Here is a 26,534-nt window from a genome sequence, read left to right as displayed (position 1 = left end):
TTGTGCTATCAAGGACTTGATGGGAAACTGCTCAAGACTAGAGATCCCCAGGGCAGATCTCTGGTGGTACGGTGGAGGGAAGATCTTACGGTCCACCCTACCATCTAATTGGGAAGGCACTTGTGCACTTGTTCAATTAGCTATACCCTTCACCCTGGCATTTGAAAGAGAAACATCACAAATACCCAGAAGAAGTAAAAGAGGCTTAGGAATATCATTTGATGATAGAGTATACATAGATTCTATTGGTGTTCCTAGAGGAGTTCCAGATGAACATAAAGCCAGAAATCAAATTGCTGCAGGGTTTGAGTCACTGTTCTGGTGGGTAACAATCAATAAAAATGCGGATTGGATTAATTATTTCTATTATAATCAGCAGAGATTCATCAATTATACCAAGGATGCGATGAGAGGAATCGCTGAACAACTAGATGCCATCAGCAAAATGGCTTGGGAAAACAGGATAGCATTAGATATGATGCTCGCAGAGGAAGGAGGTGTGTTTGTGTGTGTAATACTGAGCAACCATTGTTGCACTCTTATACCCAACAATAGTGTCCCAGATGGCTCAGTAACAAGAGCATTGCAAGGGCTTACCACCCTTGCCAGTGAATTGGAAAAAAAAAAAGGTAGGCATATTTGCAACATTGATCGTAGTTGTAGGAGTTTTGACAGCCATTGGTTGCTGCATTATCCTCTGTGTAAGAGGACTAGTACAGTGGTTAACTGAAACCGCACTATTGAAACAAATGACCATGGAGCTACCACCTTACTCAGATAAGGAGATAATGAGGAGATGGAAAGCAAAGAAAGCAAAGAAGAAGTCTATCAAATTACACCTTAGAGAAAGGTTTTGCAAAAATCAACAGTTTATAAAAAAAAGAAAAGGGGGGAATTGTGGGAATAGAAATGTTGTTTTTGCAGAGTTACATTGTTTAGAAGGAGGGAATGTGGTACTGAGATATGCTTACAGTGATGAGAAAGTTTAGCAGGCGACCTAGTGAAATGCAGACAACCAGACTCCTTAGGACAATTAGGTGAAAATCACGGTGTCAAGTCAGATAAGTGAAGAAACATTACCACTTCAAGCAGTAAAAATGTCAAAAGAAATTTGAAATTTAACAGGCCGGCAACTGAAGGCCATGCATTGTTTGTGAAGCATCAGATAGATTGTGAACCTGGATTACCCACTCAGTGGGGAAACAGGGGAGGGTCCTGCCATCAAAAGGTATATAAACTGTGTTTTGGAACTAGTAGATGCGCTCTCTCCTGCTTGTGGGGCGCCCGCCATTGCAATCGCGAATAAATTACTACTTCACTGAGATCCTCGCCTGAGCCTAAGTTATTGGCTACGGAGTGTTTCACACACTACCTCATCTCTGTGTGCCAATGGTGTCCATACAGAAATACATACTTCATAAGAGAAAAAGAAAGATGATGACAGTTCCCTTGATCAATTTTTAGCAGGCTCCTCTAGGCAGCTGTAGCTTTAATCCCAGAGTCAGAAATTAAGACTAAATCTGTGAAGAAGTGCATTAAACAAATTTCACCCACTATGAGGGTGGTGAGGCAGTGGTACAGGCTGCCCAGAGGAGCTGTGGGTGCCCCATCCCTGGCAGTGCCCAAGGCCAGGCTGGATGGGACTTTGAGCAACCTGGTCTGGTGGGAGGTGTCCCTGCCCATGGCAGAAGGGGTGGAACCAGGTGGTTTTAAGGGCCCTTCCAATCCAAACCATTCTGTGATTCTATGAATTGTTGGAACTGTACTGTAGCATTCCAGCCAAGCTTTGTGTACTGGGTACACATGGTAAAGGTTTGGCTGCAGGGGTGAGCAGAGCCCAGCAGCTGCCTCATGTCAGAGCAGAGCTAGCTCCGGCCGGCTCCAAAAGGTTCTGGCTGCTGGCCAGAGCTGAGCCAGAAAGTTTAAATCACGAATTTAAACTTTCCACTTACCACAGCAAACTTCTATGTATGTCACCTCTTGGTTGCTTAGATCTCTTCCTGATGCACAGTAGGGCAAGGCTCAATTTTAAAAAGTCCCTTATTAGGAAACCAGGATGAATGTGACAAGGAGGGAACAGTTTATCACTTCATTCTTTCTCTAACTATCTCCCATTCTTCACTTCTAGGGCAGGACGCTCAATTCACTATGAGCAGTAAAAAAAAAAAAAAAAAAAGGCAACAGGCTGTAGCCACCAGGAAAAAAACAGCTATGATGGAAAGCCTTCAAGGTAAATCATTAGCTCCTAGACCTTTTTAAGTCCAGTCAACTGATCTCGTCATAAAATGAAGATGAAAGACATGGTCAATACAAATTCAGAAAATGGTAGAACAATCTGTTTCTTCAGACACAGAACGTCTGCATCCAGCTAGTTTGCAAGTAATCCGATGTGCACAGGAGGATCAGGTGGCGCAGTCAGTTTACTGCAATACCACTTTTCTCAACTTATAACTTTGTAAGTGCCTTGTTTTATCTCTGCTTGTCAAGCCTTTTGTACCAGGTATGTTTTTGTACTGTGCCTTCTGCCTATTCAGGAGAAAGCAGAATGATAAGGACAATATGCTTGCTTGCCTACTGCATGCTACAGTAGACAAATCATGGAAACCTTAAACATGGAAGTTAAAATTTTCATGAACGTCTTAAAAACAATAATAGGAAACTTCTTTAATAGTTGCTATGATCAATCTAAGCACAACTTTTAATTTCCAGACCACTTGTTTTCAATTTTTCATTTCTAGACTATGTCTTTCTAACTGTGGGATGGGAAGTGGACAATAAAATTAAAAAGAATCATGGATGGATTGAAGATAAATTAATACTGATGAAGATATATTTTTATTAACAGGCTGTGAGCTGTGTCTATTTTCAGATTAAAGTTTGCTATAAAAATACGAAGCCAGCATAAGTTTAAAGCCTTCAAATATATTTTGGGTATTTGCATAATTACACTTGCAAATTAAAATTCCACTATTAAATACATATATATACAAGCACACCTTTTTATTACTTTTTTTTTTTTAATGGATCGGCACTGGACATTTTCTGTAACAAATCTTTAAATGACGTTTAGATGTAGAGCTTAGTGATATGGTTTAGTGGAGGACTTGTTAGTGTTAGGTCAGAGGTTGGAATAGGTGATACTGGAGTCCTCTTCCAACCTAGATGATTCTGTGATTTTGTAAAATATGAATGACCGTGATTTTACCACACTTATTACAAACAATTAAATATCATGCCAAGTTTATTACATCAAGGCACATATCTTTGTTGAAGAAGATAACCACAATGCAATTTTAACATTTAAATGATAGTACCCAGCACCTCAATTAACCTAGTGCTCATGGCACTGAAAGGAAAAAAGAAAGACAAAGAACTCCATATGCATCTGCACATTTCTTAGCAAACAGCAAATTAATTCTGAGTGAGCAGTTTTGAAGTTAGATACATCATGCATTTGTGTCTCTTGGTAAGAAGTCAGTTTCTCTCGTATGCACGGTTGAGCTACAAAATAAGGAATTACCAAGCACCTGACCTGTTGTATGTCCACACAGATATGGAAATCAAGCTGAATTGTTTGCAGTTTCTATCTTTTCTAGAAACCCTAACAGAACGCAATGAGGATAACACAGGTTTAATTCCTATTTTCCAGACAAATGGCAGTCCTCCCTCTAACATAGTCTATACTTACGGGTTTAGCTTTAGACAAGTGTACTTCAGAGAACTGAAAGGATTGGCCATCTTAATGGTAACAAAGGAATTTCTCAGAATTACTGACCACAGAGATTCATAGGAGCAAAGAGTAAGAAAAGATTTTGTAAAGGTTTGTGTACTCTAGGAGACCACAATCTCTTTGTCCCCTCCCCCCCCCACCGCTATAGCCAGAATTGCAAATGGCTCTGTAAATGTTATGGAGAGCTTTTCTGAAATCAATTCTAATAGCTTTGAATATAACTATAATCAGATTTTGTTTAAAGCTCTTGATATGTTCTTTGCACAGGATGGCTATCGGGCACATATAATTGAACATTATATAATAAAGAAAAAATACATTGGCTTTTTGTTCTAGGCACTAGTTTCCATGGACTACTTCTCATTGTATATTACCATTTTCATAAAAGCAGCTCCAAACAGTTGCAAAGACTTATATATGTAGTCATTTTTTTGCAACGCCCACAAGCTTTAACATTTCAGTTGTTCAGAATCTTACTGGCCTATGCCCCTTTCCCCAACAAAGGAAATAAGGGCACAAAAATAATTTCTCTTCTTGTTTTCTAATGTCTTAGAACAACACATATTCTACCTACACCTGAAGAGGCAACAAGTCACCAAATTTCAGGAAGCATAAAGCATTTAAGCAGGGAAGTCATGCATACACTATTTGGCATGTGTGAAAACCATTCAATTTCAAACATTCTTATCTGTATGGAGAATTTAGGCACTTCAGCAATTCCATGCAAATGGTCCAATACTGCTTTCACCATGTTCTCTCTTAAATAATGTTAACCTCATTCATCTCCAGAATCACAAAATTGGTGCAGTTTACTAAAATTTTGAATGAATTCTCCACCTATTTCCAACACTTGCTTGGAAACAGAGCTGAGAGTGACACCTTACCAAATATGTTTCATTTAGAAAAGATTAGAAGACAAAACGTAAGTTTACTGCAAGGAAGTACATAAATTTTAAATTAGTTAGAAATATTAGTACACACAAAAAGCAATATACTATTTTGAATAAATTCCTGGTGCATTACTAAGTAACTTTAGGTAAAATAATGTTTATCTAAGAGAAACACGGAATTGCTTTACAGGCAAGGAGTAACCTAAAGAGGGGAGGCTTAGTTTAGATATAAAGAAGAAATTATTTGCTCTGAGGGTGGAGAGGTACAGCAACAGGTTGCCCAGAGAAGCTGTGGATGCACTTACCCACAGAGAAGATGTGGAACACTTCCCCACCCCTGGAAGTATTCAAGGCCAGGCTGGATGGGTCCTTGGGCAACCTGGTCCTTGGGCACCAGGGAGGTGTCCCTGCCCTTGTCAGGGGGCTTGGAACTCAATTATCTTTAAGGTACCTTCCAAACCAAACCATTCTATGATTCTGGGATTCTCACATCCTCTTTCCTTACTACCCTTTTGGAAGTCAGTACTCTTCAGACAGCTGCAGGCCCTCTTTCAACTTACATTTCTGGGAACAAAAACAAATTTTCATGTTGAATTTATGTCTCACTTTTGAGTATTTGGGCTCCTCAGTGTTGTATTTGTAAATATTTCATTTCTCTGAGTTTGCCCTTTAAAAACCAAGGGCATTAAAGATCTCTTCCTGTTTACCCATTTAAGTTAAAGCAAATCAATGAAGAATCATAGGATCTAAAGTTCTTTTGTTTTTTCCTAAATTTTTTCTTAATCCTCAATATCAGATTTGTCATGGCAAAGAAATCAATGAAGATACTGGTTGAATGTCAGTACCTAGGCTCTTGGATTATTACTACCATTTTTTTCCCCATAATCCATATTTAGAAAGCTAAAATGTCATATATGACTAGAGTGAACACTCCTATCTACTTTTTTCCCTTTAATACTGTTAGAGAGATCTACAGTTTCCAAAAACTACCTCATCAGAAATTCCTTAGTATCTCTTCCAGACTTCACTGACTCAAGAAACAATGTTATTGACCACACATCTTAGCTTCCTTTCTATTTTCTCTGAACATCATCTTAATTTTTGTAATTACTTTCGTTAGTTAACCTATAGAGCTGGGGTTCAAGCAGATCAAGTTCCTATGTCTAGACATATGTTCCTATGTCTATGAGACTTCCCCCATTCCACACGAACACCTCTATAGTGGCATGCTGACCACAACTAATTAATAATCAAATCCATTCTTCAATGGAGTTACATATCTGGTTATCCCTATTATCAGTATTTATATCTTCCTTTTTCCCTTGCCACTTCTCCTATTACTCTTTTGCTATTTTTACTACATTTGCCATTTTCTTTTTTTAATTCTTCTTAAGTACTAAGTTAGTTTAAAAGAATTCATTACTTCTTCCGAAGTCTCATTTTTGACACTTTCTTTTACTATTTTTCCACTCTCAATTTGAAGATTACACTATTGCAGTGGAATCTATCCATCATGAAGAGCTTGATTTCGTTGAATGTTACCTTGTAGTCAGGTATTCTAAATGAATCTTGAAGTGATTTTTGTTTCTTTTTTTAACTTTTATTTATTTATTTATTTATTAAGGGGATTAAAATAATTTCACCCATATAGCCCCAGCACCTTTCCTAATCTTGGGCAATTACTCGTTAGAGCAAATAATTGTCATTTGTTCCAAGTACCAGTCTTTGCTAGTAGTGACATTGTTACCAGCTTACCGTCCCCCTCCATACTAGACACCCAAAATTTTCTTTTTAAGTGAAAGAATGTCCTTCTAGAGAATGGAAGTTTTTACCCTGACATCTTTTAAGGCACTGATCCTTTATTTCCGTCTTACTATTCTAATCTTACTAATTACTATTTAACCCCCAAACTACTCTTTCCCATTATGTTTTTGTTTGTTTGTTTGTTTTTTTAACATAATTTGCAAATTGCTTTCAGGAAAGCATTAAAGATAATGTTATTTCATTAATTTAAAATTAGTCAAGGTGATTCTCATGATATTTTCTGTTGTTCTTATGCACAAATTGCAAAACACAACTTTTATTAGCCTCACACTGAATTACTTAATTACAGGATGAAATCATATTCAGTAATAACAACTAAAGCACTTAGCCGTGTTCAAGAATGAAGTGAAAATCATTTAGATTCTTGCAAGTGGGTTCTCAGAGTTCCAATACATTTTTAAAGATACTTTTATATCACATAAAACGCATTCTTTTATATGATAGGACAATCCATAACAGAAGAAAATGAAGATCTTCATCCACTACAGCACTCTTTACTCTGAAAGAGAATGTCATGCTATAACCATTACAAAGAATTTCATTATTCTCTCAACCACAGCAGCCACCCAGTGGCTACTCTTTTTAATACTCAGACACGCATAAAACCAGGAATTTAGGAGATGGTCAGAACCTGCAATTTTCAGTGATAGCCTCTTGCATTAAATATTCCTTTTATGTGAAAGAGGAAATAAAGCCATCAACATTTTTTCTTTGGAAGCAGACTCTACACAAACATTCAGAAGAAGAGGAAGAAGAAAAAAACAAAGATATGGATGTAAATGTTGTGAGGCTCTTTTGTCATTACTGTTTATATATATATATATATATATATATATATAAACATATATATATATATAGTGTCTGTTTGCTTTTCTTTAAATAAGAGACTGTTAATAAGAAGATATATTGTTAATAAAGTTTTAATAGGAAAATATTTCTGTGTGATAGGCTATTTTTTTTCTTTAAACTATAAATCTAGAGAGAAAAAAAAAAGTTATTAAATGGAAAAAAAGTTATTAATGGATGTTAAAAGTATCAAGAAATTTAGACCAACAGCACTGACAGATGTTTCTGAACTACATTATAACTCGTTATGAAAGTTTTGCAACAGTTCTCAATCTTGCAGGAACATAAGAGAATTTATTTCATGCCTTATTTAAGTGTCTTTTTGCGTAGGTGCCAGAAAATGGCTTCATATCCAAAAGCTTGCCTGTTTTTTTTTTAACTGTATTGGTCTAGCTAAAAATGTTACTCTCCCTGCCATTTTTGCCTTGAAGATATCCGTAAACCTTCACAGTTTCAATATTAGTGATTATTAGACACTTTAATATTTATAAAGCAATTATATACAGCCAAAGAGGAACTTAAATAATAAAATTCATTTAAGATGACAAGAAGCATGAAGTTCTTCATCCACATTCTTATGATCTTCCAAATACTCTACTTGAAACCACTTCTTTCCATTTTCTAAGTTCCAAGTTTAACAAAATCTGTGTACATAATGTTTCAATAATGAGGAAAACCTCTATAAAATTCAAAAACTATAACAAATATAAATTTTTATCAATGAATAATGCATGTTACTACCAGACAAGAAGTGACAGACGATTACAAAGAAAAGAACCAATACACTTTGTTGTAAATGGCATCGGTTTCTGCTGTGCATACCTAAGTATGTTGGAAGATATATACTTCTTGTTACAGGAGTTCCCTCCAGCAATCTTAATATTTGGAAACTGCTATAGTGCACTCTCATTTCAATTGAATGAATGCCATTCTTTGATATTCCTGTATAAGAAACAGAATCAGGAATGATTCTTTGAAATATAAACTTGTGTAATAATTTTGCATTCTTTCACGTTATTACTAGCCTCTACAACTGTATTACTTGTGCTTTCAGTAAACTGATAAAAATTTTTGCCATTTCATCTATAATGATAATGATCTCTAGGAAACAAAATACATAATTAAAAAATCATAAGCTGACCTTCAATGTATGTTTGACCAAAGTCTGGAATTTCTCTTTGAACTGAATCTGATAATTGTGTTCTGTGCTAGAGACAATCACGTACAGTCAGGACTATGCTGCAGCTTCCTTGACACAAAGCTACACAGTCAGTGTCACCAGTCTTCCATCCATGTGTAGGACAAGCCCACTTTCTGCATCAAGCTGAGTGAAGGTCTACATTAAGTCTTTTAGCAGCACCTACAGATTCCTGTTTTTTTTTGTTTGTTTTGTTTTGTTTTTCTCTCAGAGATAGCCACTTCTTTTTGTCACATTTTCTGCTTACTTAAATTTCTTTTTCTTCTCCATCATTATTAGTCCCCAACTTCAAGATGACCCATTTATTTCTGCCCATTTTTCTTTGTAGAGGGTTCAGAACCTCTAACTGAGAACCCAGGAATCAAACATTTTGACACATCTACTTGTTGGTTTGACACCTGGAATTTGATATATAAGTTCAGGTTGAGGAACTGGTATGTTCTCCAAAGCAGACTGCAGGCAACACACAAAAAGTTAATGGAAATATGTAATTTCTTCATACATCATCCCTTCTCATGGAGGAAAGTAGTTACTAGCTTATCTTTGTTCAACTCCTTAACCTGAAACTATTTGCTCTCAATAATTTATATTTGACTTTAATTACGTTTCAGTTCTAAGTTCCAATGAATTCTGATAGACCATATTACTGAAAACATTTGCTTAGTGTTTGCATCATTTAACCAAGGCTAGGGTCGATAAATATTAGCTAGCAGTAGGCCTACAGTCCTAATTTTTATTTTTTTTTAAATTCCTTCTGCTGGACTACAGTACTACCTGAAGCTATGACTTCAGTTTTTCCACTGCAACATGCTTAGCCACTGACAGACTAGGCTGTTGTATGGATAATACCCTTGCCAGAATTTTAAACCCTGCCCAGTGAGATTCAATTTTTATTGGACATTGGAATTAATAATGAAATCAGTTCTTAACTGAATTTAGCAAATCCCAAAGACCTTAAATTCTCTAATACTTGATTTTTTATTTTCCACTTGGAGTTTCTGAAACAAAATGAGAATAATATTAATAAAGTAGTGGAAGTAAACAAAACCAAGCATTAATATTGGATTAATATTAATGATCCAATTAATGGAGCAGTTTGTCATTCACTGATGGATCATCAGATTAGCCATAAAACATGCAACATGTTACAAAGAAGGGTTCAACATATCCACTATTTAGAATAAACAACTGATGTAGTGTATGCCTCCGTACCTGATGTACGTAGTGTATAAGTGAATGAGAAATTTGGAAGAAGCAATAAAGTAGAGTGAGCCAGAGCACAAGACGGTATGAGAGATGAAGAGGGACAATGTGACTGTGTAAGAAAAAGACTTGGGCAAGCACACAAGACTAAGCATGAAGAAGCACGTGTGAGAAAGACAGAGCAAGAGAGCACGTGCCCATGACTGAACACAAAGGAGCATACAGAAGACTGATGAACAGCAAGTGAAAAGGCAAGAGCCAAGACAATGAGAGACAGTAAGTGAGCCAGAGGTAAAATGAAGAGAGTGGGTAACAGAGGGCACACGGGGGAAGGGGTGCACACCCAAAGATGGCATGAGAGCACAACAGAGATACAGAGCACAAGGTCTCTTCTCTGGTATCTCTTTTAAAAATCAGCACATTATAGCATCCAGATATTTTCTCATATTAGGAAAAATCAGGCAATGTTACCCACATGAGTGATCACCACTCAAACACTGTAACTTCACATAGCATTTGGCATGAAAGGCAAATTACTGGTTTGGAAGGTGGGGGGGTTAAATCTGACAGGGAGCTAACACACACACAAGTGAAAGAGGAACTCTTCACACGCTACTTTCGTGTACAAACAAGAATTTCATCACAGTGGAGCAAAAACATATAGTAGCAATAGCACAGGTGTCCTATGATCAGCAATATCAACAATAAAACCACAATCTTACCAAAGACAGGAGAGAATATTTAAGGTTTTAAAAACAGAGTCAAAAGTTAGTAATTATTTAAAAAAAAATGACTCACCCACTCACCTAGTGCATTTTAAATTGGAGAGCAAAGTTAGGAGAAAGACAGCAGCTGTCTCTTTCACCAATTACCTGCCAGTGCTAAAGTACTATATTTACATCCACAAAATGCAATGCAAAACTAAATTTTACTGCATTAAGAGAACTGCTTAGTCTATCGCTTCACAGTTCAGAGAAAACATAGAAGACCCAGAACAGAATCTTGATGCACTTCTGTTTTAAAATGCAAGTCCTGACAACCTGACAATGTTTCATGTAGCCCCTTTATCTCAAAAAATATATAATAATAATAAAAATTAAAATTAAAAATCTCTCTCTCATATGAAACTTGAGCTATCCCAGAATGTATTGTTTCATTTCCAGCACACATGAAATGTAACAAGATATTGCACTTTGGTTGCCTTTTAAAAACAGAAGCACAGCAGAACTCAACATTATCCATAATCCTTTCATTCACATATTTCCTCTCACCTCTTTCATTTTTTAATCAGAGAATTGAATTATTATTGGCCTTAAAAGGCTGATACTTTATCACATCTTGCAAAGTACAAAAGCAACTTTACCTTTTCCCTGCTGCAGCCTGCCTTTTGTTCTTCTTAATCTTTAGATTAGTCATTTTTAAAATCTTCTCCACTGTGAAATCAAACAGGTCGCGCAGGCAGGGCGAGCAGGAAGGGCAACCCCCGCCCACACGAACGCCTCTTAACGACGGTCTTTAGCTAGGCGATAATGGTCTCCACAAGGCACGGAGCGCTCTGCAGGAGGTCGGTACACACCCAGACCGACTGCCCGTTAAAGAATGCAGCGGTTCAGGTCACCGGATGCAGGGAGTGTCAGAGCCTGCTGCTGCCGTCGGCGGGAGGCAGAGACACTGCGTGCGTGAGATGTGAGCAAGTGGATGACCTGATCCGCATGGTGGCGGAGCTCAAGGAGGAGGTGGAGAGGCTGAGGGCCATCAGGGAGTGTGAGCGGGAGATAGACTTCTGGAGCAACTCCCTGCAGGGCCTCAAGGAGACGTACCGGGGTGAGACACCCCAAATGGGGGTGGACTCCCTGCCCTGTCGCCGTCGGACAGAGGGAGGGGATCTGGGAGTTGAGGAGGAGTGGAGACAGGTCCCTGCGCGACATGGCAGGCGATGCCCTCCCCTTCCGGCCCCACCTTCCCAGGTGCCCTTACAAAACAGGTTTGAGGCCCTGGAGCTTGAGAGACCAGCAACTGAGGAAGAGATAGAAAGTGTTCCCAGGAGGATGCCTAGGGCGAGGAGGTCGACTCCACGCATCAGGACTGCCTCCACCAAGAAAGAAAGAAGGGTGATTGTCGTGGGAGACTCTATCCTTAGGGGGACAGAGGGCCCTATTTGTCGGCCTGACCCTACCCGTAGGGAAGTCTGCTGCCTCCCTGGGGCCAGGGTCAGGGACGTTGCCAGGAAGCTCCCCAACCTGGTACGCCCCTCTGATTATTATCCTCTCCTGATAGTCCAGGCGGGCAGTGATGACATTGATGACAGAAGCCTGAAGGCTATCAAAAGAGACTTTAGGGGGCTGGGACGGTTAGTGGACGGAGCAGGAGTGCAGGTAGTATTTTCGTCCATCCCTACGTTGACAGGGAGGGGTATGGAGAGGACAAGGAAAGCCCACCTGCTAAACACGTGGCTCCGGGGCTGGTGCCTACGCAGAAATCTTGGGTTTTTCGACCATGGGGCAGTTTACTCAGCACCTGGTCTGATGGCCGTAGACGGGTCCCTATCCTTTAGGGGAAAAAGGATCCTGGGCCAGGAGCTGGTGGGGCTCATTGATAGGGCTTTAAACTAGGTAAGAAGGGGGATGGGGCTGAAGCAAGGACTGTTGGGGCTGTGCCAGGGGGAGCAATGGCAAGGCCGGAGGATAAGGTAAAGGCCCAGCTGAAGTGCATCTACACCAATGCACGCAGCATGGGTAACAAACAGGAGGAGCTGGAAGCCATCGTGCAGCGGGCAGGCTACGACTTGGTTGCCATCACGGAAACGTGGTGGGACCAGTCTCATGACTGGAGTGCTGCGATGCCTGGCTATAGGCTCTTCAGAAGGGACAGGCAGCACAGAAGGGGTGGCGGTGTGGCTCTCTGTATTAGAGAGTCTTTCGATGTTGTAGAACTCGAGGCTAGGAATGACAAGATCGAGTCCCTTTGGGTTAGGATCGGCAGGGACAACAAGACTAGTGTCCTGGTCGGGGTCTGCTATAGACCGCCGAACCAGGATGAGGAGACGGATGAGGAGTTCTACAGGCAGCTGACAGAAGTTGCGAAATCGTCGGCGCTTGTACTCGTGGGGGACTTCAACTTCCCTGACATATCCTGGAAGCACAACACAGCCCAGAGGAAGCAGTCTAGGAGGTTTCTCGAGAAAGTGGAAGATAGCTTCCTGACGCAGCTGGTTAGTGAACCTACCAGGGGTGGTGCCCTGCTAGACCTTCTCTTCACAAACAGAGAAGGACTGGTGGAGGATGTGATTGTCGGGAACAGTCTTGGGCAGAGAGACCATGAAATGGTGGAGTTCACTATTCTTGGCGGGGCCAGGAAGGGAACCAGTAAAACCACTGTATTGGACTTTCGGAGGGCTGACTTTGAGCTGCTCAAAAAAAAGTTGACACTAGTTGGTGGAGTCCCATGGGAGGCGGTTCTGAAGGGCAGAGGGGTCCAGAAAGGCTGGGCGCTCTTTAAGAGGCAAATCCTAATGGCGCAGGAGCGGTCTATTCCCATGCGCCCAAAGATGAGCCAGCGGGGAAGAAGACCAGCCTGGCTGAACAGAGAATTGTGGCTTGAGCTTAGGAAAAAAAAAGAGGGTTTATAATCTTTGGAAAATTGGGCAGGCCACTAAGGAGGACTATAAGGATGTAGCGAGGCTGTGCAGGGACAAGATTAGGAAGGCCAAAGCTCATCTGGAGCTCAATCTGGCTACTGCTGTTAAAGATAACAAAAAATGCTTTTATAAATACATCAACACCAAAAGGAGGACTAGGGAGAATCTCCATCCTTTACTGGATGCAGGGGGAAACTTAGTTACAAGAGATGAGGAAAAGGCGGAGGTGCTCAATGCCTTCTTTGCCTCAGTCTTTAGCGGCAAAACCGGTTGCTCTCTGGATACCCAGTACCCAGAACTGGTGGAAGGGGACGGGGAGCAGGATGTGGCCCTCACCATCCACGAAGAACTGGTTGGTGACCTGCTACGGCACTTGGATGTCCACAAATCGATGGGGCCGGATGGGATCCACCCAAGGGTACTGAGAGAACTGGCAGAGGAGCTGGCCAAGCCCCTATCCATCATTTATCAGCAGTCCTGGCTATCCGGGGAGGTCCCAGCTGACTGGCGACTAGCAAATGTGACGCCCATCTACAAGAAGGGCCGGAGGGCAGACCCGGGGAACTACAGGCCGGTCAGTTTGACCTCAGTACCAGGGAAGCTCATGGAGCAGATCTTCTTGGGAGTCATCATGCGGCACTTGAAGGGCAAGCAGGCGATCAGGCCCAGCCAGCATGGGTTTATGGAAGGCAGGTCCTGCTTGACGAACCTGATCTCCTTCTACGACAAAGTGACGCGCTGGGTGGATGAGGGAAAGGCTGTGGATGTGGTCTACCTTGACTTCAGCAAGGCTTTTGACACCGTCTCCCACAGCATTCTCCTCAAGAAACTGGCTGCTCTTGGCTTGGACTGGCGCATGCTTCGTTGGGTTAGAAACTGGCTGGATAGCCGGGCCCAAAGAGTTGTGGTAAATGGAGCCAAGTCCAGTTGGAGGCCAGTCACTAGTGGCGTCCCCCAGGGCTCGGTGCTGGGGCCGGTCCTCTTTAACATCTTCATCAATGATCTGGATGACGGCACTGAGTGCACCCTCAGTAAGTTTGCAGATGACACCAAGCTAGGTGCGTGTGTCGATCTGCTCGAGGGTAGGAAGGCTCTGCAGGAGGATCTGGATAGGCTGCACCGATGGGCTGAGGTCAACTGTATGAAGTTCAACAAGGCCAAGTGCCGGGTCCTGCACCTGGGACGCAATAACCCCAAGCAGAACTACAGGCTGGGAGAGGAATGGTTGGAGAGCTGCCAGGCAGAGAAGGACCTGGGAGTGATGGTGGACAGTCGGCTGAATATGAGCCAGCAGTGTGCTCAGGTGGCCAAGAAGGCCAACGGCATCCGGGCTTGTATCAGAAACACTGTGACCAGCAGGGCTAGGGAGGTGATCGTCCCCCTGTACTTGGCTCTGGTGAGGCCGCACCTCGAGTACTGTGTTCAGTTTTGGGCCCCTCGCTACAAGAAGGACATCGAGGTGCTTGAGCGGGTCCAAAGAAGGGCGACGAAGCTGGTGAGGGGCCTGGAGAGCAAGTCCTATGAGGAGCGGCTGAAGGAGCTGGGCTTGTTCAGCCTAGAGAAGAGGAGGCTCAGGGGTGACCTTATTGCTCTGTATAAGTACATTAAAGGAGGCTGTAGCAATGTGGGGGTTGGCCTGTTCTCCCATGTGCCTGGTGACAGGACGAGGGGGAATGGGCTAAAGTTACGCCAGGGGAGTTTTAGGTTAGATGTTAGGAAGAATTTCTTTACTGAAAGGGTTGTTAGGCACTGGAACGGGCTGCCCAGGAAGGTGGTGGAGTCACCATCCCTGGAAGTCTTCAAAAGACGTTTAGATGTAGAGCTTAGGGATATGGTTTAGTGGGGACTGTTAGTGTTAGGTTAGAGGTTGGACTCGATGATCTTGAGGTCTCTTCCAACCTAGAAATTCTGTGATTCTGTGAAATACAATTAGATAACATTTCATTTACTGGGGCTAGCATCCTTTATTATATTAACATCATGCTCAAATTTTTATTCTAAAGTTTATTTTAAAAAATCCATTATTTCTAATGATAAAAGAATATAAAGTGAAGGCATCCAGTATCTACCACACTGTGTTGGGTTTATGAGGCAAGGTTTTGGCAGAGATTGCCCTCCAGACTGTGGAGAAGACCACAGTGAAGCAGTCCTCCTGCAGACCACGGAGGCCCCTGCAGCAGTTGGTTGTGCTCTGAAAAATGCTGCTGCCCATGGAGAGCCCACACAGGTGTTTTTTTGGCAGAACTGTGGCCCAAGTTGGGCCCATGCCTGAGCAGTCTGCTGCTGGAGGACTGCACCCCACTGGAGCGTTCTTGAAGAATGGCAGCCAGGGAGAAAGGGGAACTTGTTAGGAGGAAGGAGTGACAGAGGCTACCTGTTATGAAGAGATCACAACCTCCACTGCCAGCCTCTCACACCATTCAGGGCTCAGGGTGCTGAGGTGGAAGAGTTGGGAGTGAAGTTGAGCCTGGGAAGAAGGAGCAGGTGAGGGGCAGCTGTTTTTGTTTTGTTTCTCACCACGCTTCTCTATTTTTACTTGACAATAAACTATAATAAATTTCCCCTAGTCAAGGGTTTTTTGGCCATGATGGTAATTGGTGATTTCCATGTTCTTATCACAGGTTAGGAGCTTTTCCACCCTGCCCTGTCAAGGACAGGGTGTGGGAGGCTGGAGGAGGCTAGGTGGGCACCTGGCAGTTGCCACGGTCAAGCTGTTTTACTGGTAAATAATATTCATGGTGTATTTGGGTGACCCCTGAAGAGACACTCCAGAATACAGACCCAGGTCTGTATTTCCATGAAAAATACATGCCAAAACAAGCTCATTTTAAAAATCTTACCCCCTTTGCAGAAACATACCTGTCTCTAAAGGGAAAGAGGAAAAAAAGAAAGAATTAAATGAAGCATTTGCCCTGCCAATAACCATTATTTATTAATGGCAACACCTCACACATAGTCTGAATTAATCATATTGCTTACAGAGTTTGCATTTACTGCAAGGTAAGTTTTAAATTTTTATAGATGGTTAAAATATAAATGTATCCTAAATTCTCAGAAAGTTGCAAGCATAGAGGAGTAATGACTCTAAATTTCTTTACGAGCATTACGTGGGCAAAAATATATGCTGGGTTTTGACTGCGGATTGGATTCTCATTAGAGAGAATACTTTTCTTCCTTTTTTTTTTTTTTTTTGAGCAGAATAATAAGGGTGTATTCTTATAGCTCCCTTTCTACCTCTACAATTACTTTAAAATGTTGTGAAGACTCAGCTTCTCAGCACAAGCTAAATAGGCAGTTCTTTGCCAAGATCCCTGTCCATTGTGCATTCATGAAAGCAAACATGAATGCCATTGATCCCAGCAGGAAGGCTTGCAGGCTTGACACACTCTGTGCCAAAGCAAGGGCTCTAATTAGTGATCCTTCCAGCTGGACAGTAAAGGCCTTACCCTTCCTTAGGGAATAATAAGACAGGCCATGTCTGAAGTTCCCAAGTAAGCTTCATAGAATAGGGAGCATGCAGAGAACTGCATTAAAGGCACTAAACCAGCCGACACAGGTGACCGAACAGTGAACTGTGCACTTGGCAATGAACAGAAAAATGCCTGCTACACAAGCATCATCTGGTCTTTGGTTCCTCCTGTTTGCCTGAATTACTGTCAGAATTCCAAGGACTGTAATGGATGGCGCAACTATTTAAAAGAAAGCAATAGATTTGTTGCAACAGTGATAGTTTTGAATATCTTCAAACCTTTTCTTCAAAAACAATGCTTGTTGACAATATAACATACCAATTCATAACATCACCATTCTTTGCAGAATAATGATAAAAACTCATTAGCAGTAACAGGCTTTGAAAAATAGGCAGCATGTGTAATTTCAGCACTTCAAAACTGTTCGCAATAAAGTCACTTTTAATTATATTTCTTTATAAAGAAAAATTATCTAAAGGATTAAAAATAGAAAGTCCTTTCATAGTAAAGATTACTAGCACTAGACTGCAAACACTGTAACCAGATAAAAGCACTTGTACATATATGCAAAGTGTACATCTAGGTTTCTGTATATAAAAGATCTTATACAACTTCTTTTATTGCATTGCTGCTTCAGAATTCTGACAACCACAATATTCAAAACGCGAGTTTCACTGAAAAAGCAGGATCTACTGAAAACAGTGGCTTATTTAAACATACTTTACATATAAGCGCATGAAATGTATAAAGAAGCATTGACATCTTGAAAGATTACAATGCCAAAAATTGCGTGAAGCTACAGTAGAAAAAAAATCCAAATGGTATATGCATATCCATTGTATACATCAATTATCTATTAACAAATTCCCAATGTAGATAAATTCCTCCTCTGTTCAAAAATAAAAATAAAAAAATCATAAGTTAACACTTTTAAAAATAAACGAGAACGTACAAGTTTACACCCTTCTAATCCAACCACATTTGCTTTTTGAAAGCAAATGAAAATTCTAAAAGTGAAATATTAAAAGTATTTAAAAACGAAAATTTTTCACTTAGAATTATTATCCTACCTTGAGAACTGCAGTTTCTTTAGCCAAGCAAAATGCTTGGTCCTTCTGATGTTTGTTCCATTTTCACATCAAGTGGATATTAATTTTAACTACTAGCTTTCACTGAGAATCTTTCATTCTTGAAGAGAAATAAGAAAATTACTTATTGAAAACAAACAAGTCTCATTTCAAGATAGCAGCTTTTAGCCAATAGTTTTCTGATTTTCTACCTTTTGTTTACTACTGGTTATTCTTACTTGCCTGAAAGACTGCTACATTTCTCTTATCAGCAACATTATTCTATTTTTTCTAAAAATAAGATTGAAAAAAGAGAGGAAGAAAGGCTGTAAACAAAAAGCTGTAGAATACAAAGGCAGTTAAAAGTTGGCTTCACAGCTCCTCAAAATAAATACTGAAGGATTATGATTCTGTAACCACAATCAGGATCTTTTTTACATCAAAGCTAGAGAAAAAGTAATGATATTAGTGCTTTGGACTCTAAATGGAACATACTGTTATTGCTGGGCAATAACTGTCCTTGTGCTGAGTGACAAAAAAAAAAGGGGAAAAGGCGCACTTCCCCTCCCACATTCCCTGTATATCTCTAAAAATAAAGGACAGGTGAATATTCAAGGTGAAAATCAATATAATTTTTAAGATAGCCAGGAAGCCTTTAAATTACCTGAAGCACATTCTGTGCTCATTTAAAGAACATTCTGTATGCAGGCTGTAGTAAGAAAAGTATCTGTAGAATTAAGCAAAAGATCAATGAACAAATTTTCAGTGTACCACGAAGAATTCATAATGTAATAGTTATAAAACAATTGACTTTATGATTGTTTAATATTATCACAGGCTCATAGAGATGTATATTCAAGGTATTATAAGGTTGCATTAAAGAAGGTCACATTAAAGTGAGGACAATAGCTCTGAATCTCAAAGGATTTGGTCTAAGAATGTATTGGAAAACGAGAGATTCATAATAGTTTTTTCAGCCTGTTTTAGCATGTTTTCTAATACCATGAAGTCTTATGACATATTTAAAGTCAGTTTAAAGCTTATTTTTCTTCATTAAGACAATAAAGTGTGTTTTTCCTACATTCATGCTCTCTATAGCACTTTGGTTTGCACTTCCGGATGCAGCCCAGCTAGTATGCATTTTCTTCTACGTTCACTAATGAGGTGGTACAAAAATAAAAATAAAAATCAGGGAATAAATTAGGAGACTAAAATGCAACCTACAGTGAGATGCAATCTACAGGTGGAAAAACATAAAAATTGAGAAGTATGTCAGCGTAAATTCATAGAATCATAGAATCATAGAATATCCTGAGTTGGAAGGGACCCTTAAGGATCATCAAGTCCAACTCTTGACACCGCACAGGTCTACCCAAAAGTTCAGACCATGTGACTAAGTGCACAGTCCAATCTCTTCTTAAATTCAATCAGGCTCGGTGCAGTGACCACTTCCCTGGGGAGCCTGTTCCAGTGTGCAACCACCCTCTCTGTGAAGAACCCCCTCCTGATGTCAAGCCTAAACTTCCCCTGCCTCAGCTTAACCCCGTTCCCGCGGGTCCTGTTGCTGGTGTTAATGGAGAAAAGGTCTCCTTCCTCTCGACACCCCCTTACTAGGAAGTTGTAGACTGCGATGAGGTCGATTGTTAATTGATTGTTAATTGATTGTTATGCTCTGGTAAAAGACGTATTCAAGTGGAGAAAATATCTGTCCAGGCTTGGAGTCAATCATATGCAGTCAGTAGAACCTGGCTCAAATAACAAAACCAGTTTCTGACACTAGGTCCTTACTACTTCAAAAATGAGCAGCTAGGTTCATTTGATGCTAGACACTGCCCCTCTGGTAGTCTACCCAGGGCCTAGAAGGGACATACATCCAACCTCTAATGACCTAATAGGTGGGCTGGCAGGAAACTGGCCATCCAGAAAATGACAGGTCCAAGTTTGAGGTTTGATAGGAAGGTTTTGAGAGCTCTCGCTTTGTCACAGCCTGCCAGTTTTCTATGCCCAGGAGAGAGCTCTACTCTTTTTCTTCTCATGGTTTTATTCTCCATCTGAACACATAGAAACTGGCTTCAAAGTCTCAATTCTCCCCACACTGTGATCAAATAAATGAAGTAGTATCGAGGCTCATTCTGATCTCTCCACTCTAATTTATGTACCAGAGCTCTCTAAATGGCATCTGACAGACAAACTCCCTCTGCACCCATGTCTCTGGCTGGACAGCAATTCAAATTCAAATAATAATAATAATAATAATAATAATAATAATAATAATAATAATAATAATAATAATAAAGCTCTCTGTCTTTCCTTCCTTTTTTGAAAACTAAGCAGTTATCACAATGACAAAGAAAAATGACTGCCCTCCTTAAGACATATGCAAACAACAGATGATTGATGATTATAGAATTTGGCTTACAGAACCTTAGTAACCAGTCAGAAGAACTGCCAATGGCATATACATGTATACAATTTTACCACATGGCATCAACTTGTACCCACCTCTGACTGCCACACACCTTAAGTTAGCACCACTCAGTCTGCAGGAAGGGGCTGTTACCTGCCTTTAATGTTAAATGTTTAATGTCTAAAAAACACACTACCGTGTATAGAACTTGTTGGAAGTCTCTCACCAAACATAAGAAACTTAACTAGCTTAGCAAACGAGCCAACCTTTCAGACTTTATGTTTATCCCTACTACTGAGAGCAGTACCACCACGATGAGGCAGAGCTGAGAAGCCTGCATGTGTGGAAAGAAACCTCACTAATGTACTGCACAAGCACTAAGCTTTACATACTGCTCAACATGAGCATTAAAATAATGGTGTGCTTTGCAAGCCCTATAGTTTTTAACAAATAAAAGAATCTGAAAAGCTGAATTAGTAAGTATTTTAGGAAAGACTTAAGTGTTAAATATTCTGTATCACTGAATTAAAGCTGAAAGGTTCCCATGTTATCCACTCTAAAAATATCCACTACCCTGCTTTACAGCCTTTTGGAGGCTGTTTTCAGCTACGATGGGGGAATAGACCCCAGCTAGACCTCACACGTATCAGACAAGCCTCAACTCCAATGCAAACGGAGCTGTCTGACCACCAACTAAGGCTCATGAAGTGACTAAACACTTGACAAGTGCCAAATGCTGATCTAAAATTCCAGATATAAACATGTAGGTAACATAGAGCCACCACTGTGGGCTCTTTATACATACAGCAATTACTTTTTTTTTTTTTTTTTTTTTTTTTTTTTTTTTTACTAATTCACACACCTTAGCAATTACCTAAACTATAAAAATTTAACGCTCCCACAATCTATTCCCTTTAGGTTTATTACTAATTTTCATTTGAAACGGAACACCTGAAGCAATAAAACTGTTAAGCATTCATATCTATCTTGAGAACAGTAGTTTCCTAAAACTACTATGAAAGAGCCCACTATATGAACTGCACTGTTCAAACCTTACACTAACCTACAGCTTTTGGGGATTTATAAAACTCCTTGCAGAAGAGAATGTGTGTTGAGGGATTTCTTGAAACAGCAAAAATCCCATGGCTTGCTGTAGCTGAGCAAACCAAGCTACCAGGGCAACTATGAGTTCCCATGACAGTGTTCCCACATCGCCCAATTGAGGGATTCAGAAAAATATTGTTACCAGTAGCTGGCTTCAAGGACAAGGTCTATGTGACTGCTAATCACAAGGGGGTTGTTTTCTTGCAGGTGGGGTTGTTTTCTTGCAGTTGTTTGTCTGAGTGCTTTTGACCAATAATCTTGTGTGAAACACTGTCCAGCCCTGTTAAGTTCTCTATAAAAGTTAGGCTATTCGGGCAATAAAATGGAGCATGATCTGACTCTACTGTGTGTCTGTCGTGCTTTCGGCCGTGCTTCCTGCAACATATGGCGCCCGAACAGGCTGAGACCTGAACAGGACCTGAACAGACATCGCACCGGAGCAGGACATCGCAGCACCGGAGCAGACATCGCAGCCGAGCACGGACATCGCAGCGGCGCCGGGGCAAACATCGCAGCGCAGCGGGACACCAGCAGCACCGGCACATCCGAACGCAGGTAGACCAGGAGACCAGCGGCGCCGGGACCGGCGGCGCCGGGACCAGCGGCGCCGCGATCTCGCCGCGCCGTCGGGACTTCGGAGCGCCCATCCGACCGGCGCTTCAGCAGACCGGACACCGGCCCGGACACACGGTACACAGGCCTCACGGTGAGACGCGGTACTCCCGCTGAGAGACGCGGAAAACGGTGGGAAACGGGGTTTTGCGGCGGGACGTGGAATTGCGGAGGGCCGCGGGAAATAGAGTTGCGTCGGGACGTGGAATTGCGGAGGGCTGCGGAAAATAGAGTTGCGTCGGGACGTGGAATTGCGGAGGGCCGCGGAAAATAGAGTTGCGGCGGGACGTGGAGTTGCGGAGGGCCGCGGGAAACGGAGTCGCGGCGGGACGTGGAGTTGCGGAGGGCCGCGGGAAATTGACGTGATCACGGTGCGATGCGGGACATCCGAGATCGAGTTGCTACGGGAGACCAGAGGCATCAGTGGACAACGGCAGCCGACCCTCACCGTGTGGCGAGTCGGCACAGAGCAGAGGGGCGGACATCAGGACCCTGCAGCCTGTCTGACGTAACCATGGAGGCAGCGGCGGCTGTGCTGCTTCTCTTTGGCATTCTTTTTATAAGAGGTTTATCTTGCAATGCAAAAAAGACTATTCGTCCCCAGATCGGTGTTATAACTATGTTTCTGGATAACATTCCGTGGGGTTGCCTCAGTCTACGGACTATTAATGACGATTTAGCTCTATTGCAGGGCAGGAGTGCAGAGACGCAGATTACACTGCCAAATGACCACCGGCAGGCTCGTTCACAAACAGCTTCTAGGATTGCAGCCGGCACTGCCTGCAGCCGTATAGCAGGCGTTACACTCTCTTTCCTAACTAGTAATCATGTGTCTCATCCATTTGTGGTGAATGGTCAGTGGCAAAAAGAAAAGGGGGAGAGTAAGGGGCGGCAAAGACAGAAACGGTACCAGGAGGATGCCACTGACACTACTAGCACGGGTAATAGGAGTAGTATAAGTGACATAGGTGCAGGGCGGCGGCAGGCACTGCCGCGCTGTGGGGCATTCTGCCCGCTGCTCGCCCTCACCTGCCTGTGCACTGCTGCCGACAGTGCTAGAGCAAAATGTGAAGACTGCTCAGACGGCAGTGATGAGAGTGCTTGTGTGAAGAAGATGTGTGTTGAATCTGACTTTGTGTGCAACAGTGGTCAGTGTGTGCCAAACAGATGGCAGTGTGATGGGGATCCGGACTGTGAAAATGGGTCTGATGAGATTGCTGATCTGTGTTATATGAGAACATGCCAGGTAAATGAAATCAGCTGTGGTCCTCAGTCAACCCAGTGTATCCTGGTGTCCTGGAAATGTGATGGTGAAAAAGACTGTAACAGAGATCCTGATTGCAAGGATGGAAGTGATGAAATTAACTGCCCTTCTCAGACCTGCAGGCCAGACCAGTTCAGATGTGAAGATGGGAACTGTGTCCACGGAAGAAGGCAGTGCAGTGGTGTGAGAGACTGTCTGGATGGCACTGATGAAGCAAACTGTAACGATGTTATTCAGTGCTCAGGACCTGGCAAATTCAAGTGCAGAAGTGGAGAATGCATAGATATCAATAAAGTGTGTAACCAGCAGAGAGACTGCAAGGACTGGGGTGATGAGCCCCTGAAGGAATGCAACATACATGAATGTGACTGTCCAGCTGGGTTTGAGTTTGTAGACAAGAGAAACTGTGGAGATATTGATGAATGTCAAAACCCTGGTATCTGTAGTCAAATCTGTATCAACCTGAAAGGTGGCTACAAATGTGAACGTAGCCGTGGCTATCAGGTGAATCCTGCTACAGGAACCGGGAAAGGGCCATACTGGTACAAAAACACAAATAACACCTGTGATTACAATGACGCTGCTAAGCAGGGTTTAGGGGTTTGTAGCATGGAGACAAGGGGTAACAACTACAGTGTTTGGAACAATTGTGCAGCTTTGGCCTTACCTCCTGATGTGCTTCTGATTTGTGGGGATGGGGCCTGGCAAGGTATCCCTGCAAATGCTATCAGATGTCCATGTTACTTAGATAAACTCATTGTATTTGCTCCTAGCTTGTTACAGTTGCGTGAGATCACCAGACATAAATGGGCATTGCTTGCATCGGATTGCAATGATAATGTTGAATTGTGTGGGGTTGCAGCTAGAGCGGCATTAGCAATTTCAGTGCCTGGAGTGGCATCTGCGGCCGCACATAACAACTTAGAAAAATTGGAATGCTGGGCCGAGAGGCAAGCCTATGCCACGACAGAGATACTTGAGGAGATGTTACCAGATCAAAATAGTCTGCGACATCTGCTTTTACAGGATCAAGCTGCTATTGACATCTTGCTTTTGGCTCAAAGGAATGGGTGTGAGGACTTTAAGGGAATGTACTGTTTAAACCTTTCTGATCATAATGAGCCAATTCACAAATCCATTACTTTCCTGAAAGAGCATATGAGAAAGATTCAGTATGGTATCAATCCTTTCAATCAATGGTTCACTGACTTGTTTGAAACAAGGTGTAGATGGTTGCTGGGTTTAGTCACAAGGGGATTAAGGATTTGGTTTATGGTGGTGGTAATCATCGTTGTGTGTTGTAAGTACAGCTATAGAGTCACTTGTAAAACTGCTGTGTCGGGCTTGGTTTGCTCAAAAGAAGAAGGGGGAATTGTTGAGGGATTTCTTGAAACAGCAAAAATCCCATGGCTTGCTGTAGCTGAGCAAACCAAGCTACCAGGGCAACTATGAGTTCCCATGACAGTGTTCCCACATCGCCCAATTGAGGGATTCAGAAAAATATTGTTACCAGTAGCTGGCTTCAAGGACAAGGTCTATGTGACTGCTAATCACAAGGGGGTTGTTTTCTTGCAGGTGGGGTTGTTTTCTTGCAGTTGTTTGTCTGAGTGCTTTTGACCAATAATCTTGTGTGAAACACTGTCCACCCCTGTTAAGTTCTCTATAAAAGTTAGGCTATTCGGGCAATAAAATGGAGCATGATCTGACTCTACTGTGTGTCTGTCGTGCTTTCGGCCGTGCTTCCTGCAACAAATGTGCAGCATTTGTACACTTGGCATGGATTCTGCTATTCATTAGAAAAACTTTATAAACGCTGAGTTTTTTCTGACACCACAATGATCATTCATGTACATACACATATACATGCATGCATATAAAATGGGTGAAACCTATAATGCTTAAAAATACAAAAAATTGAATGTACTTATGTGTATTCTTCATGATGTCAGCCAGGTCCTTAGAAGTATACTGACCAGTCAAAAATAACAGTATTTTTTACAGTGCTTATTAACAGTTACATCAGTACAGACTTCTAGAGAAGTTTCATGGTTAAACTTCTGACTTTAAGATCACATTTTGTTTTTTGCTTTTTTGTTTGTTTGAACTGTTCGTCTGTTCATGCTGAAATTTAAGATCTGATTTCACAAATTCAACTTTCCAGATGCCTTAAGAGCCAAGAATTAAATTCTGGATAGCCTTACTGTCCACTATATTATGCATATATTGAAACAGCCAGCCTCTTAATTAGCTGATTATACAGGGAGTTAACATCCCCTTTTTTTGCATGGAGTTACCTCATTTGGATACTCACGTTGCAGTCACATATTCCTCATGTTTCTAGCAGAAATACTTTATAGACTAGTCCATATAGGCAGCTTATAAGAAGGACTACACGAGGACCTACATGAGAAACCAGAAAATAATTTCTCTGCCATGCCATCTTGCAGGACGGAGGGGGAAGGAACCACCACCAAAAAACACTTCAGTTTCATCTCTAAAACACTGCCGCCCCCCAGAGGCAGCGTTTCGCGAGCTGCAGCTCTGTCAGCTAAAATTTGCAAAATTCGAGCAAAATTTGAGCGCATGAGAAACATTGCTGGGCGTTTTCGCGTTAACCGGTGCAGACAGAGGTAACCGTGATAACATATAATGGAAAACCAGCCTCCGTGAGCAACATCACACCGCAGGTTAGACATGATTTGTTCCCAGGTATTGCTACCTAACCACACACGGATGGGATGGCTGCAGCTGTATTTCTGCCTCTTTGGGCCCCGGTATTAGTTATGGCAATAACGGGGTGTCACGGCGAAGAAACGTGTCCGCCCCGGCACTCGAACCCGCAACCCCCGGGTCTGGAACCGCCCCGCCCCGCCCCACTGCCCTCTGCGTGCGCACCGAGCGGGGCTGCCAGGCGCATGCGCACTGGGAGCCTCCCCCCCCCACACACCCACACACCCACACCCACACACACACACACACACACACACCCCCCTCATGGCCATGGGCGGTGGCCGCGCATGCGCAGTTGCAGCCGGGGGCAGCGCTCTGGGTGTCTGGTGCCCTGGGTGGTGTTCCCACTGGATCGGTCTGGGCAGATACACACGCAACCCCATTAACTCTTTTAGAGTAGAGCGAGGGGTTAAGCCATCACCTTAAGGCTTATTCTGTCTCGATTCGTAGAGGCTTGTTTTGTCTCTATTTTGAGTTGTGACTTTGCTACCGGCTCGGTATGCGAAGATACTTCGGAGGACACGCGTCTCTATGTAGCTGCCAGGACCCAAA

The 26,534-nt window shown here is 42.1% G+C and overlaps 1 long non-coding RNA gene across 3 annotated transcripts in view; it reads right to left on the bottom strand.

Moving 5' to 3' along the window:
- The window catches only part of LOC140003161 (uncharacterized), a 72,050-nt gene extending 45,956 nt beyond the window's left edge, over positions 1-26,094 (bottom strand). The window contains exons 1-5 of one of the 3 annotated variants that reach the window (XR_011811254.1): positions 25,972-26,089; positions 25,564-25,652; positions 18,530-18,592; positions 17,869-17,986; positions 11,055-11,124 (exon numbers count right to left, since the gene is read on the bottom strand). This is a non-coding gene — a long non-coding RNA (uncharacterized lncRNA). Of the gene's footprint in view, positions 1-11,054; positions 11,125-17,868; positions 17,987-18,529; positions 18,593-25,563 lie in introns of all 3 variants that reach the window. The other 2 variants (XR_011811256.1, XR_011811255.1) reach the window with 2 other exon arrangements.
- Between the last annotated feature and the right edge of the window lie 440 nt (positions 26,095-26,534).

The sequence above is a fragment of the Anas platyrhynchos genome, chromosome 9 (assembly GCF_047663525.1).
Source record: "Anas platyrhynchos isolate ZD024472 breed Pekin duck chromosome 9, IASCAAS_PekinDuck_T2T, whole genome shotgun sequence".
NCBI lineage: Eukaryota > Metazoa > Chordata > Aves > Anseriformes > Anatidae > Anas > Anas platyrhynchos.
This window is presented reverse-complemented; position numbering and strand designations above follow the sequence as displayed.